Source organism: Lissotriton helveticus, chromosome 1_2 (genome assembly GCF_964261635.1).
Source record: "Lissotriton helveticus chromosome 1_2, aLisHel1.1, whole genome shotgun sequence".
Taxonomy (NCBI): Eukaryota; Metazoa; Chordata; class Amphibia; order Caudata; family Salamandridae; genus Lissotriton; species Lissotriton helveticus.
In genome coordinates this window covers 436,451,803-436,466,165 of record NC_136058.1, presented here as the reverse complement: position 1 = coordinate 436,466,165, position 14,363 = coordinate 436,451,803, and the positions used below count along the sequence as shown (strand labels likewise).

General features: G+C 52.0%; 1 protein-coding gene across 2 annotated transcripts in view; it reads left to right on the top strand.

Annotated features, from left to right (window-relative positions):
• The window catches only part of LOC144807661 (uncharacterized), a 378,666-nt gene that overhangs the window by 77,152 nt on the left and 287,151 nt on the right, over positions 1 to 14,363 (top strand). The gene's annotated exons all lie outside the window — the stretch shown is intronic.

Here is a 14,363-nt window from a genome sequence, read left to right as displayed (position 1 = left end):
ACTCCTTCACTCCAAGGGAGATACTTCTGTAGTCTTTGATGCTCCACAGGGTCCTACACGGAACCTGTATGGTGCATGGGAGTGACTCCTTCACTCCAAGGGAGATACTTCCGTAGTCTTTGATGCTCCACAGGGTCCTACACGGAACCTGTATGGTGCATGGGAGTGACTCCTTCACTCCAAGGGAGATACTTCCGTAGTCTTTGATGCTCCACAGGGTCCTACACGGAACCTGTATGGTGCATGGGAGTGACTCCTTCACTCCAAGGGAGATACTTCCGTAGACTTTGATGCTCCACAGGGTACTACACGGAACCTGTATGGTGCCGGGGAGTGACTCCTTCACTCCAAGGGAGATACTTCCGTAGTCTTTGATGCTCCACAGGGTCCTACACTGAACCTGTATGGTGCACGGGAGTGACTCCTTCACTCCAAGGGAGATACTTCCGTAGTCTTTGATGCTCCACAGGGTCCTACACGGAACCTGTATGGTGCCGGGGAGTGACTCCTTCACTCCAAGGGAGATACTTCCGTAGTCTTTGATGCTCCACAGGGTCCTACACTGAACCTGTATGGTGCCGGGGAGTGACTCCTTCACTCCAAGGGAGATACTTCCGTAGTCGTTGATGCTCCACAGGGTCCTACACTGATCCTGTATGGTGCATGGGAGTGACTCCTACACTCCAAGGGAGATACTTCCGTAGTCTTTGATGCTCCACAGGGTCCTACACGGAACCTGTATGGTGCATGGGAGTGACTCCTTCACTCCAAGGGAGATACTTCCGTAGTCTTTGATGCTCCACAGGGTCCTACACTGAACCTGTATGGTGCATAGGAGTGACTCCTTCACTCCAAGGGAGATACTTCCGAAGTCTTTGATGCTCCACAGGGTCCTACACGGAACCTGTATGGTGCATGGGAGTGACTCCTTCACTCCAAGGGAGATACTTCCGTAGTCTTTGATGCTCCACAGGGTCCTACACTGAACCTGTATGGTGCACGGGAGTGACCCCTTCACTCCAAGGGAGATACTTCCGTAGTCGTTGATGCTCCACAGGGTCCTACACTGATCCTGTATGGTGCATGGGAGTGACTCCTACACTGCAAGGGAGATACTTCCGTAGTCTTTTATGCTCCACAGGGTCCTACACGGAACCTGTATGGTGCATGGGAGTGACTCCTTCACTCCAAGGGAGATACTTCCGTAGTCTTTGATGCTCCACAGGGTCCTACACTGAACCTGTATGGTGCATGGGAGTGACTCCTTCACTCCAAGGGAGATACTTCCGAAGTCTTTGATGCTCCACAGGGTCCTACACGGAACCTGTATGGTGCATGGGAGTGACTCCTTCACTCCAAGGGAGATACTTCCGTAGTCTTTGATGCTCCACAGGGTCCTACACGGACCCTGTATGGTGCATGGGAGTGACTCTTTGATGCTCCACAGGGTCCTACACGGAACCTGTATGGTGCATCGGAGTGACTCCTTCACTCCAAGGGAGATACTTCCGTAGTCTTTGATGCTCCACAGGGTCCTACACGGAACCTGTATGGTGCATGGGAGTGACTCCTTCACTCCAAGGGAGATACTTCCGTAGTCTTTGATGCTCCACAGGGTCCTACACTGATCCTGTATGGTGCATGGGAGTGACTCCTACACTCCAAGGGAGATACTTCCGTAGTCTTTGATGCTCCACAGGGTCCTACACGGAACCTGTATGGTGCATGGGAGTGACTCCTTCACTCCAAGGGAGATACTTCTGTAGTCTTTGATGCTCCACAGGGTCCTACACGGAACCTGTATGGTGCATGGGAGTGACTCCTTCACTCCAAGGGAGATACTTCCATAGTCTTTGATGCTCCACAGGGTCCTACACGGAACCTGTATGGTGCATGGGAGTGACTCCTTCACTCCAAGGGAGATACTTCCATAGTCTTTGATGCTCCACAGGGTCCTACACTGAACCTGTATGGTGCATGGGAGTGACTCCTTCACTCCAAGGGAGATACTTCTGTAGTCGTTGATGCTCCACAGGGTCCTACACTGATCCTGTATGGTGCATGGGAGTGACTCCTTCACTCCAAGGGAGATACTTCTGTAGTCTTTGATGCTCCACAGGGTCCTACACTTATCCTGTATGGTGCATGGGAGTGACTCCTTCACTCCAAGGCAGATACTTCCGTAGTCTTTGATGCTCCACAGGGTCCTACACTGATCCTGTATGGTGCCGGGGAGTGACTCCTTCACTCCAAGGGAGATACTTCCGTAGTCTTTGATGCTCCACAGGGTCCTACACTGAACCTGTATGGTGCATGGGAGTGACTCCTACACTCCAAGGGAGATACTTCCGTAGTATTTGATGCTCCACAGGGTCCTACACGGAACCTGTATGGTGCATGGGAGTGACTCCTTCACTCCAAGGGAGATATTTCCGTAGTATTTGATGCTCCACAGGGTCCTACACGGAACCTGTATGGTGCATGGGAGTGACTCCTACACTCCAAGGGAGATACTTCCGTAGTATTTGATGCTCCACAGTGTCCTACACGGAACCTGTATGGTGCATGGGAGTGACTCCTTCACTCCAAGGGAGATACCTCCGTAGTCTTTGATGCTCCACAGGGTCCTACATGGAACCTGTATGGTGCAGGGGAGTGACTCCTTCACTCCAAGGGAGATACTTCCGTAGTCTTTGATGCTCCACAGGTTCCTACACGGAACCTGTATGGTGCATGGCAGTGACTCCTTCACTCCAAGGGAGATACTTCCGTAGTCTTTGATGCTCCACAGGGTCCTACACTGAACCTGTATGGTGCATGGGTGTGACTCCTTCACTCCAACGGAGATACTTCCGTAGTCTTTGATGCTCCACAGGGTCCTACACTGAACCTGTATGGTGCCGGGGAGTGACTCCTACACTCCAAGGGAGATACTTCCGTAGTCTTTGATGCTCCACAGGGTCCTACATGGAACCTGTATGGTGCATGGGAGTGACTCCTTCACTCCAAGAGAGATACTTCCGTAGTCTTTGATGCTCCACAGGGTCCTACACGGAACCTGTATGGTGCATGGGAGTGACTCCTTCACTCCAAGGGAGATACTTCCGTAGTCTTTGACGCTCCACAGGGTCCTACACTGAACCTGTATGGTGCATGGGAGTGACTCCTTAACTCCAAGGGAGATACTTCCGTAGTCTTTGATGCTCCACAGGGTCCTACACTGAACCTGTATGGTGCCGGGGAGTGACTCCTACACTCCAAGGGAGATACTTCTGTAGTCTTTGATGCTCCACAGGGTCCTACACGGAACCTGTATGGTGCATGGTAGTGACTCCTTCACTCCAAGGGAGATACTTCCGTAGTCTTTGATGCTCCACAGGGTCCTACACTGAACCTGTATGGTGCCGGGGAGTGACTCCTTCACTCCAAGGGAGATACTTCCGTAGTCTTTGATGCTCCACAGGGTCCTACACTGAACCTGTATGGTGCCGGGGAGTGACTCCTTCACTCCAAGGGAGATACTTCTGTAGTCGTTGATGCTCCACAGGGTCCTACACGGAACCTGTATGGTGCATGGGAGTGACTCCTTCACTCCAAGGGAGATACTTCCGTAGTCTTTGATGCTCCACAGGGTCCTACACTGATCCTGTATGGTGCATGGGAGTGAGTCCTTCACTCCAAGGGAGATACTTCCGTAGTCTTTGATGCTCCACAGGGTCCTACGCAGAACCTGTATGGTGCAGGGGAGTGACTCCTTCACTCCTAGGGAGATACTTCCGTAGTCTTTGATGCTCCACAGGGTCCTACGCGGAACCTGTATGGTGCATGGGAGTGACTCCTTCACTCCAAGGCAGATACTTCTGTAGTCTTTGATGCTCCACAGGGTCCTACACGGAACCTGTATGGTGCCGGGGAGTGACTCCTTCACTCCAAGGGAGATACTTCCGCAGACTTTGATGCTCCACAGGGTCCTACACGGAACCTGTATGGTGCATGGGAGTGACTCCTTCACTCCAAGGGAGATACTTCCGTAGTCTTTGAGGCTCCACAGGGTCCTACACTGAACCTGTATGGTGCATGGGAGTGACTCCTTCACTCCAAGGGAGATACTTCCGTAGTCTTTGATGCTCCACAGGGTCCTACACGGAACCTGTATGGTGCATGGGAGTGACTCCTTCACTCCAAGGGAGATACTTCCGTAGTCTTTGATGCTCCACAGTGTCCTACACGGAACCTGTATGGTGCATGGGAGTGACTCCTACACTCCAAGGAAGATACTTCCGTAGTCTTTGATGCTCCACAGGGTCCTACACTGAACCTGTATGGTGCAGGGAAGTGACTCCTTCACTCCAAGGGAGATACTTCCGTAGTCTTTGATGCTCCACAGGGTCCTACACTGAACCTGTATGGTGCAGGGAAGTGACTCCTTCACTCCAAGGGAGATACTTCCGTAGTCTTTGATGCTCCACAGGGTCCTACACGGAACCTGTATGGTGCATGGGAGTGACTCCTACACTCCAAGGGAGATACTTCTGTAGTCTTTGATGCTCCACAGGGTCCCACACTGATCCCGTGTGGTGCATGGGAGTGACTCCTTCACTCCAAGGGAGATACTTCTGTAGTCTTTGATGCTCCACAGGGTCCTACACTGATCCTGTATGGTGCATGGGAGTGACTCCTTCACTCCAAGGGAGATACTTCTGTAGACTTTGATGCTCCACAGTGTCCTACACTGATCCTGTATGGTGCATGGGAGTGACTCCTTCACTCCAAGGGAGATACTTCTGTAGACTTTGATGCTCCACAGTGTCCTACACTGATCCTGTATGGTGCATGGGAGTGACTCCTTCACTCCAAGGGAGATACTTCTGTAGTCTTTGATGCTCCACAGGGTCCTACACTTATCCTGTATGGTGCATGGGAGTGACTCCTTCACTCCAAGGCAGATACTTCCGTAGTCTTTGATGCTCCACAGGGTCCTACACTGATCCTGTATGGTGCCGGGGAGTGACTCCTTCACTCCAAGGGAGATACTTCCGTAGTCTTTGATGCTCCACAGGGTCCTACACTGAACCTGTATGGTGCATGGGAGTGACTCCTACACTCCAAGGGAGATACTTCCGTAGTATTTGATGCTCCACAGGGTCCTACACGGAACCTGTATGGTGCATGGGAGTGACTCCTTCACTCCAAGGGAGATATTTCCGTAGTATTTGATGCTCCACAGGGTCCTACACGGAACCTGTATGGTGCATGGGAGTGACTCCTACACTCCAAGGGAGATACTTCCGTAGTATTTGATGCTCCACAGTGTCCTACACGGAACCTGTATGGTGCATGGGAGTGACTCCTTCACTCCAAGGGAGATACCTCCGTAGTCTTTGATGCTCCACAGGGTCCTACATGGAACCTGTATGGTGCAGGGGAGTGACTCCTTCACTCCAAGGGAGATACTTCCGTAGTCTTTGATGCTCCACAGGTTCCTACACGGAACCTGTATGGTGCATGGCAGTGACTCCTTCACTCCAAGGGAGATACTTCCGTAGTCTTTGATGCTCCACAGGGTCCTACACTGAACCTGTATGGTGCATGGGTGTGACTCCTTCACTCCAACGGAGATACTTCCGTAGTCTTTGATGCTCCACAGGGTCCTACACTGAACCTGTATGGTGCCGGGGAGTGACTCCTACACTCCAAGGGAGATACTTCCGTAGTCTTTGATGCTCCACAGGGTCCTACATGGAACCTGTATGGTGCATGGGAGTGACTCCTTCACTCCAAGAGAGATACTTCCGTAGTCTTTGATGCTCCACAGGGTCCTACACGGAACCTGTATGGTGCATGGGAGTGACTCCTTCACTCCAAGGGAGATACTTCCGTAGTCTTTGACGCTCCACAGGGTCCTACACTGAACCTGTATGGTGCATGGGAGTGACTCCTTAACTCCAAGGGAGATACTTCCGTAGTCTTTGATGCTCCACAGGGTCCTACACTGAACCTGTATGGTGCCGGGGAGTGACTCCTACACTCCAAGGGAGATACTTCTGTAGTCTTTGATGCTCCACAGGGTCCTACACGGAACCTGTATGGTGCATGGTAGTGACTCCTTCACTCCAAGGGAGATACTTCCGTAGTCTTTGATGCTCCACAGGGTCCTACACTGAACCTGTATGGTGCCGGGGAGTGACTCCTTCACTCCAAGGGAGATACTTCCGTAGTCTTTGATGCTCCACAGGGTCCTACACTGAACCTGTATGGTGCCGGGGAGTGACTCCTTCACTCCAAGGGAGATACTTCTGTAGTCGTTGATGCTCCACAGGGTCCTACACGGAACCTGTATGGTGCATGGGAGTGACTCCTTCACTCCAAGGGAGATACTTCCGTAGTCTTTGATGCTCCACAGGGTCCTACACTGATCCTGTATGGTGCATGGGAGTGAGTCCTTCACTCCAAGGGAGATACTTCCGTAGTCTTTGATGCTCCACAGGGTCCTACGCAGAACCTGTATGGTGCAGGGGAGTGACTCCTTCACTCCTAGGGAGATACTTCCGTAGTCTTTGATGCTCCACAGGGTCCTACGCGGAACCTGTATGGTGCATGGGAGTGACTCCTTCACTCCAAGGCAGATACTTCTGTAGTCTTTGATGCTCCACAGGGTCCTACACGGAACCTGTATGGTGCCGGGGAGTGACTCCTTCACTCCAAGGGAGATACTTCCGCAGACTTTGATGCTCCACAGGGTCCTACACGGAACCTGTATGGTGCATGGGAGTGACTCCTTCACTCCAAGGGAGATACTTCCGTAGTCTTTGAGGCTCCACAGGGTCCTACACTGAACCTGTATGGTGCATGGGAGTGACTCCTTCACTCCAAGGGAGATACTTCCGTAGTCTTTGATGCTCCACAGGGTCCTACACGGAACCTGTATGGTGCATGGGAGTGACTCCTTCACTCCAAGGGAGATACTTCCGTAGTCTTTGATGCTCCACAGGGTCCTACACTGATCCTGTATGGTGCAGGGAAGTGACTCCTTCACTCCAAGGGAGATACTTCCGTAGTCTTTGATGCTCCACAGGGTCCTACACGGAACCTGTATGGTGCATGGGAGTGACTCCTTCACTCCAAGGGAGATACTTCCGTAGTCTTTGATGCTCCACAGGGTCCTACACGGAACCTGTATGGTGCATGGGTGTGACTCCTTCACTCCAAGGGAGATACTTCCGTAGTCTTTCATGCTCCACAGGGTCCTACACGGAACCTGTATGGTGCATGGGTGTGACTCCTTCACTCCAAGGGAGATACTTCCGTAGTCTTTGATGCTCCACAGGGTCCTACACGGAACCTGTATGGTGCATGGGAGTGACTCCTTCACTCCAAGGGAGATACTTCCGTAGTCTTTGATGCTCCACAGGGTACTACACGGAACCTGTATGGTGCATGGGAGTGACTCCTTCACTCCAAGGGAGATACTTCTGTAGTCTTTGATGCTCCACAGTGTCCTACACGGAACCTGTATGGTGCCGGGGAGTGACTCCTTCACTCCAAGGGAGATACTTCTGTAGTCGTTGATGCTCCACAGGGTCCTACACTGATCCTGTATGGTGCATGGGAGTGACTCCTACACTCCAAGGGAGATACTTCCGTAGTCTTTGATGCTCCACAGGGTCCTACACAGAACCTGTATGGTGCATGGGAGTGACTCCTTCACTCCAAGGGAGATACTTCTGTAGTCTTTGATGCTCCACAGGGTCCTACACGGAACCTGTATGGTGCATGGGAGTGACTCCTTCACTCCAAGGGAGATACTTCTGTAGTCTTTGATGCTCCACAGGGTCCTACACGGAACCTGTATGGTGCATGGGAGTGACTCCTTCACTCCAAGGGAGATACTTCTGTAGTCTTTGATGCTCCACAGGGTCCTACACGGAACCTGTATGGTGCATGGGAGTGACTCCTTCACTCCAAGGGAGATACTTCTGTAGTCTTTGATGCTCCACAGGGTCCTACACTGAACCTGTATGGTGCATGGGAGTGACTCCTTCACTCCAAGGGAGATACTTCCGTAGTCTTTGATGCTCCACAGGGTCCTACACTGATCCTGTATGGTGCAGGGAAGTGACTCCTTCACTCCAAGGGAGATACTTCCGTAGTCTTTGATGCTCCACAGGGTCCTACACGGAACCTGTATGGTGCATGGGAGTGACTCCTTCACTCCAAGGGAGATACTTCCGTAGTCTTTGATGCTCCACAGGGTCCTACACGGACCCTGTATGGTGCATGGGAGTGACTCTTTGATGCTCCACAGGGTCCTACACGGAACCTGTATGGTGCATCGGAGTGACTCCTTCACTCCAAGGGAGATACTTCCGTAGTCTTTGATGCTCCACAGGGTCCTACGCAGAACCTGTATGGTGCAGGGGAGTGACTCCTTCACTCCTAGGGAGATACTTCCGTAGTCTTTGATGCTCCACAGGGTCCTACGCGGAACCTGTATGGTGCATGGGAGTGACTCCTTCACTCCAAGGCAGATACTTCTGTAGTCTTTGATGCTCCACAGGGTCCTACACGGAACCTGTATGGTGCCGGGGAGTGACTCCTTCACTCCAAGGGAGATACTTCCGCAGACTTTGATGCTCCACAGGGTCCTACACGGAACCTGTATGGTGCATGGGAGTGACTCCTTCACTCCAAGGGAGATACTTCCGTAGTCTTTGAGGCTCCACAGGGTCCTACACTGAACCTGTATGGTGCATGGGAGTGACTCCTTCACTCCAAGGGAGATACTTCCGTAGTCTTTGATGCTCCACAGGGTCCTACACGGAACCTGTATGGTGCATGGGAGTGACTCCTTCACTCCAAGGGAGATACTTCCGTAGTCTTTGATGCTCCACAGGGTCCTACACTGATCCTGTATGGTGCAGGGAAGTGACTCCTTCACTCCAAGGGAGATACTTCCGTAGTCTTTGATGCTCCACAGGGTCCTACACGGAACCTGTATGGTGCATGGGAGTGACTCCTTCACTCCAAGGGAGATACTTCCGTAGTCTTTGATGCTCCACAGGGTCCTACACGGAACCTGTATGGTGCATGGGTGTGACTCCTTCACTCCAAGGGAGATACTTCCGTAGTCTTTCATGCTCCACAGGGTCCTACACGGAACCTGTATGGTGCATGGGTGTGACTCCTTCACTCCAAGGGAGATACTTCCGTAGTCTTTGATGCTCCACAGGGTCCTACACGGAACCTGTATGGTGCATGGGAGTGACTCCTTCACTCCAAGGGAGATACTTCCGTAGTCTTTGATGCTCCACAGGGTACTACACGGAACCTGTATGGTGCATGGGAGTGACTCCTTCACTCCAAGGGAGATACTTCTGTAGTCTTTGATGCTCCACAGTGTCCTACACGGAACCTGTATGGTGCCGGGGAGTGACTCCTTCACTCCAAGGGAGATACTTCTGTAGTCGTTGATGCTCCACAGGGTCCTACACTGATCCTGTATGGTGCATGGGAGTGACTCCTACACTCCAAGGGAGATACTTCCGTAGTCTTTGATGCTCCACAGGGTCCTACACAGAACCTGTATGGTGCATGGGAGTGACTCCTTCACTCCAAGGGAGATACTTCTGTAGTCTTTGATGCTCCACAGGGTCCTACACGGAACCTGTATGGTGCATGGGAGTGACTCCTTCACTCCAAGGGAGATACTTCTGTAGTCTTTGATGCTCCACAGGGTCCTACACGGAACCTGTATGGTGCATGGGAGTGACTCCTTCACTCCAAGGGAGATACTTCTGTAGTCTTTGATGCTCCACAGGGTCCTACACGGAACCTGTATGGTGCATGGGAGTGACTCCTTCACTCCAAGGGAGATACTTCTGTAGTCTTTGATGCTCCACAGGGTCCTACACTGAACCTGTATGGTGCATGGGAGTGACTCCTTCACTCCAAGGGAGATACTTCCGTAGTCTTTGATGCTCCACAGGGTCCTACACTGATCCTGTATGGTGCAGGGAAGTGACTCCTTCACTCCAAGGGAGATACTTCCGTAGTCTTTGATGCTCCACAGGGTCCTACACGGAACCTGTATGGTGCATGGGAGTGACTCCTTCACTCCAAGGGAGATACTTCCGTAGTCTTTGATGCTCCACCGGGTCCTACACGGAACCTGTATGGTGCATGGGAGTGACCCCTTCACTCCAAGGGAGATACTCCCGTAGTCTTTGATGCTCCAGAGGGTCCTACACGGAACCTGTATGGTGCATGGGAGTGACTCCTACACTCCAAGGGAGATACTTCCGTAGTCTTTGATGCTCCACAGGGTCCTACACGGAACCTGTATGGTGCATGGGAGTGACTCCTTCACTCCAAGGGAGATACTTCCGTAGTCTTTGATGCTCCACAGGGTCCTACACGGAACCTGTATGGTGCATGGGAGTGACTCCTTCACTCCAAGGGAGATACTTCCGTAGTCTTTGATGCTCCACAGGGTCCTACACGGAACCTGTATGGTGCATGGGTGTGACTCCTTCACTCCAAGGGAGATACTTCCGTAGTCTTTCATGCTCCACAGGGTCCTACACAGAACCTGTATGGTGCATGGGAGTGACTCCTTCACTCCAAGGGAGATACTTCTGTAGTCTTTGATGCTCCACAGTGTCCTACACGGAACCTGTATGGTGCCGGGGAGTGACTCCTTCATTCCAAGGGAGATACTTCTGTAGTCGTTGATGCTCCACAGGGTCCTACACTGATCCTGTATGGTGCATGGGAGTGACTCCTACACTCCAAGGGAGATACTTCCGTAGTCTTTGATGCTCCACAGGGTCCTACACGGAACCTGTATGGTGCATGGGAGTGACTCCTTCACTCCAAGGGAGATACTTCTGTAGTCTTTGATGCTCCACAGGGTCCTACACGGAACCTGTATGGTGCATGGGAGTGACTCCTTCACTCCAAGGGAGATACTTCCGTAGTCTTTGATGCTCCACAGGGTCCTACACGGAACCTGTATGGTGCATGGGAGTGACTCCTTCACTCCAAGGGAGATACTTCCGTAGTCTTTGATGCTCCACAGGGTCCTACACTGAACCTGTATGGTGCACGGGAGTGACTGCTTCACTCCAAGGGAGATACTTCCGTAGTCTTTGATGCTCCACAGGGTCCTACACTGAACCTGTATGGTGCCGGGGAGTGACTCCTTCACTCCAAGGGAGATACTTCCGTAGTCGTTGATGCTCCACAGGGTCCTACACTGATCCTGTATGGTGCATGGGAGTGACTCCTACACTCCAAGGGAGATACTTCCGTAGTCTTTGATGCTCCACAGGGTCCTACACGGAACCTGTATGGTGCATGGGAGTGACTCCTTCACTCCAAGGGAGATACTTCCGTAGTCTTTGATGCTCCACAGGGTCCTACACTGAACCTGTATGGTGCATGGGAGTGACTCCTTCACTCCAAGGGAGATACTTCCAAAGTCTTTGATGCTCCACAGGGTCCTACACGGAACCTGTATGGTGCATGGGAGTGACTCCTTCACTCCAAGGGAGATACTTCCGTAGTCTTTGATGCTCCACAGGGTCCTACACGGACCCTGTATGGTGCATGGGAGTGACTCTTTGATGCTCCACAGGGTCCTACACGGAACCTGTATGGTGCATCGGAGTGACTCCTTCACTCCAAGGGAGATACTTCCGTAGTCTTTGATGCTCCACAGGGTCCTACACGGAACCTGTATGGTGCATGGGAGTGACTCCTTCACTCCAAGGGAGATACTTCCGTAGTCTTTGATGCTCCACAGGGTCCTACACTGATCCTGTATGGTGCATGGGAGTGACTCCTACACTGCAAGGGAGATACTTCCGTAGTCTTTTATGCTCCACAGGGTCCTACACGGAACCTGTATGGTGCATGGGAGTGACTCCTTCACTCCAAGGGAGATACTTCCGTAGTCTTTGATGCTCCACAGGGTCCTACACTGAACCTGTATGGTGCATGGGAGTGACTCCTTCACTCCAAGGGAGATACTTCCGAAGTCTTTGATGCTCCACAGGGTCCTACACGGAACCTGTATGGTGCATGGGAGTGACTCCTTCACTCCAAGGGAGATACTTCCGTAGTCTTTGATGCTCCACAGGGTCCTACACGGACCCTGTATGGTGCATGGGAGTGACTCTTTGATGCTCCACAGGGTCCTACACGGAACCTGTATGGTGCATCGGAGTGACTCCTTCACTCCAAGGGAGATACTTCCGTAGTCTTTGATGCTCCACAGGGTCCTACACGGAACCTGTATGGTGCATGGGAGTGACTCCTTCACTCCAAGGGAGATACTTCCGTAGTCTTTGATGCTCCACAGGGTCCTACACTGATCCTGTATGGTGCATGGGAGTGACTCCTACACTCCAAGGGAGATACTTCCGTAGTCTTTGATGCTCCACAGGGTCCTACACGGAACCTGTATGGTGCATGGGAGTGACTCCTTCACTCCAAGGGAGATACTTCTGTAGTCTTTGATGCTCCACAGGGTCCTACACGGAACCTGTATGGTGCATGGGAGTGACTCCTTCACTCCAAGGGAGATACTTCCATAGTCTTTGATGCTCCACAGGGTCCTACACGGAACCTGTATGGTGCATGGGAGTGACTCCTTCACTCCAAGGGAGATACTTCCATAGTCTTTGATGCTCCACAGGGTCCTACACTGAACCTGTATGGTGCATGGGAGTGACTCCTTCACTCCAAGGGAGATACTTCTGTAGTCGTTGATGCTCCACAGGGTCCTACACTGATCCTGTATGGTGCATGGGAGTGACTCCTTCACTCCAAGGGAGATACTTCTGTAGTCTTTGATGCTCCACAGGGTCCTACACTTATCCTGTATGGTGCATGGGAGTGACTCCTTCACTCCAAGGCAGATACTTCCGTAGTCTTTGATGCTCCACAGGGTCCTACACTGATCCTGTATGGTGCCGGGGAGTGACTCCTTCACTCCAAGGGAGATACTTCCGTAGTCTTTGATGCTCCACAGGTTCCTACACGGAACCTGTATGGTGCATGGCAGTGACTCCTTCACTCCAAGGGAGATACTTCCGTAGTCTTTGATGCTCCACAGGGTCCTACACTGAACCTGTATGGTGCATGGGTGTGACTCCTTCACTCCAACGGAGATACTTCCGTAGTCTTTGATGCTCCACAGGGTCCTACACTGAACCTGTATGGTGCCGGGGAGTGACTCCTACACTCCAAGGGAGATACTTCCGTAGTCTTTGATGCTCCACAGGGTCCTACATGGAACCTGTATGGTGCATGGGAGTGACTCCTTCACTCCAAGAGAGATACTTCCGTAGTCTTTGATGCTCCACAGGGTCCTACACGGAACCTGTATGGTGCATGGGAGTGACTCCTTCACTCCAAGGGAGATACTTCCGTAGTCTTTGACGCTCCACAGGGTCCTACACTGAACCTGTATGGTGCATGGGAGTGACTCCTTAACTCCAAGGGAGATACTTCCGTAGTCTTTGATGCTCCACAGGGTCCTACACTGAACCTGTATGGTGCCGGGGAGTGACTCCTACACTCCAAGGGAGATACTTCTGTAGTCTTTGATGCTCCACAGGGTCCTACACGGAACCTGTATGGTGCATGGTAGTGACTCCTTCACTCCAAGGGAGATACTTCCGTAGTCTTTGATGCTCCACAGGGTCCTACACTGAACCTGTATGGTGCCGGGGAGTGACTCCTTCACTCCAAGGGAGATACTTCCGTAGTCTTTGATGCTCCACAGGGTCCTACACTGAACCTGTATGGTGCCGGGGAGTGACTCCTTCACTCCAAGGGAGATACTTCTGTAGTCGTTGATGCTCCACAGGGTCCTACACGGAACCTGTATGGTGCATGGGAGTGACTCCTTCACTCCAAGGGAGATACTTCCGTAGTCTTTGATGCTCCACAGGGTCCTACACTGATCCTGTATGGTGCATGGGAGTGAGTCCTTCACTCCAAGGGAGATACTTCCGTAGTCTTTGATGCTCCACAGGGTCCTACGCAGAACCTGTATGGTGCAGGGGAGTGACTCCTTCACTCCTAGGGAGATACTTCCGTAGTCTTTGATGCTCCACAGGGTCCTACGCGGAACCTGTATGGTGCATGGGAGTGACTCCTTCACTCCAAGGCAGATACTTCTGTAGTCTTTGATGCTCCACAGGGTCCTACACGGAACCTGTATGGTGCCGGGGAGTGACTCCTTCACTCCAAGGGAGATACTTCCGCAGACTTTGATGCTCCACAGGGTCCTACACGGAACCTGTATGGTGCATGGGAGTGACTCCTTCACTCCAAGGGAGATACTTCCGTAGTCT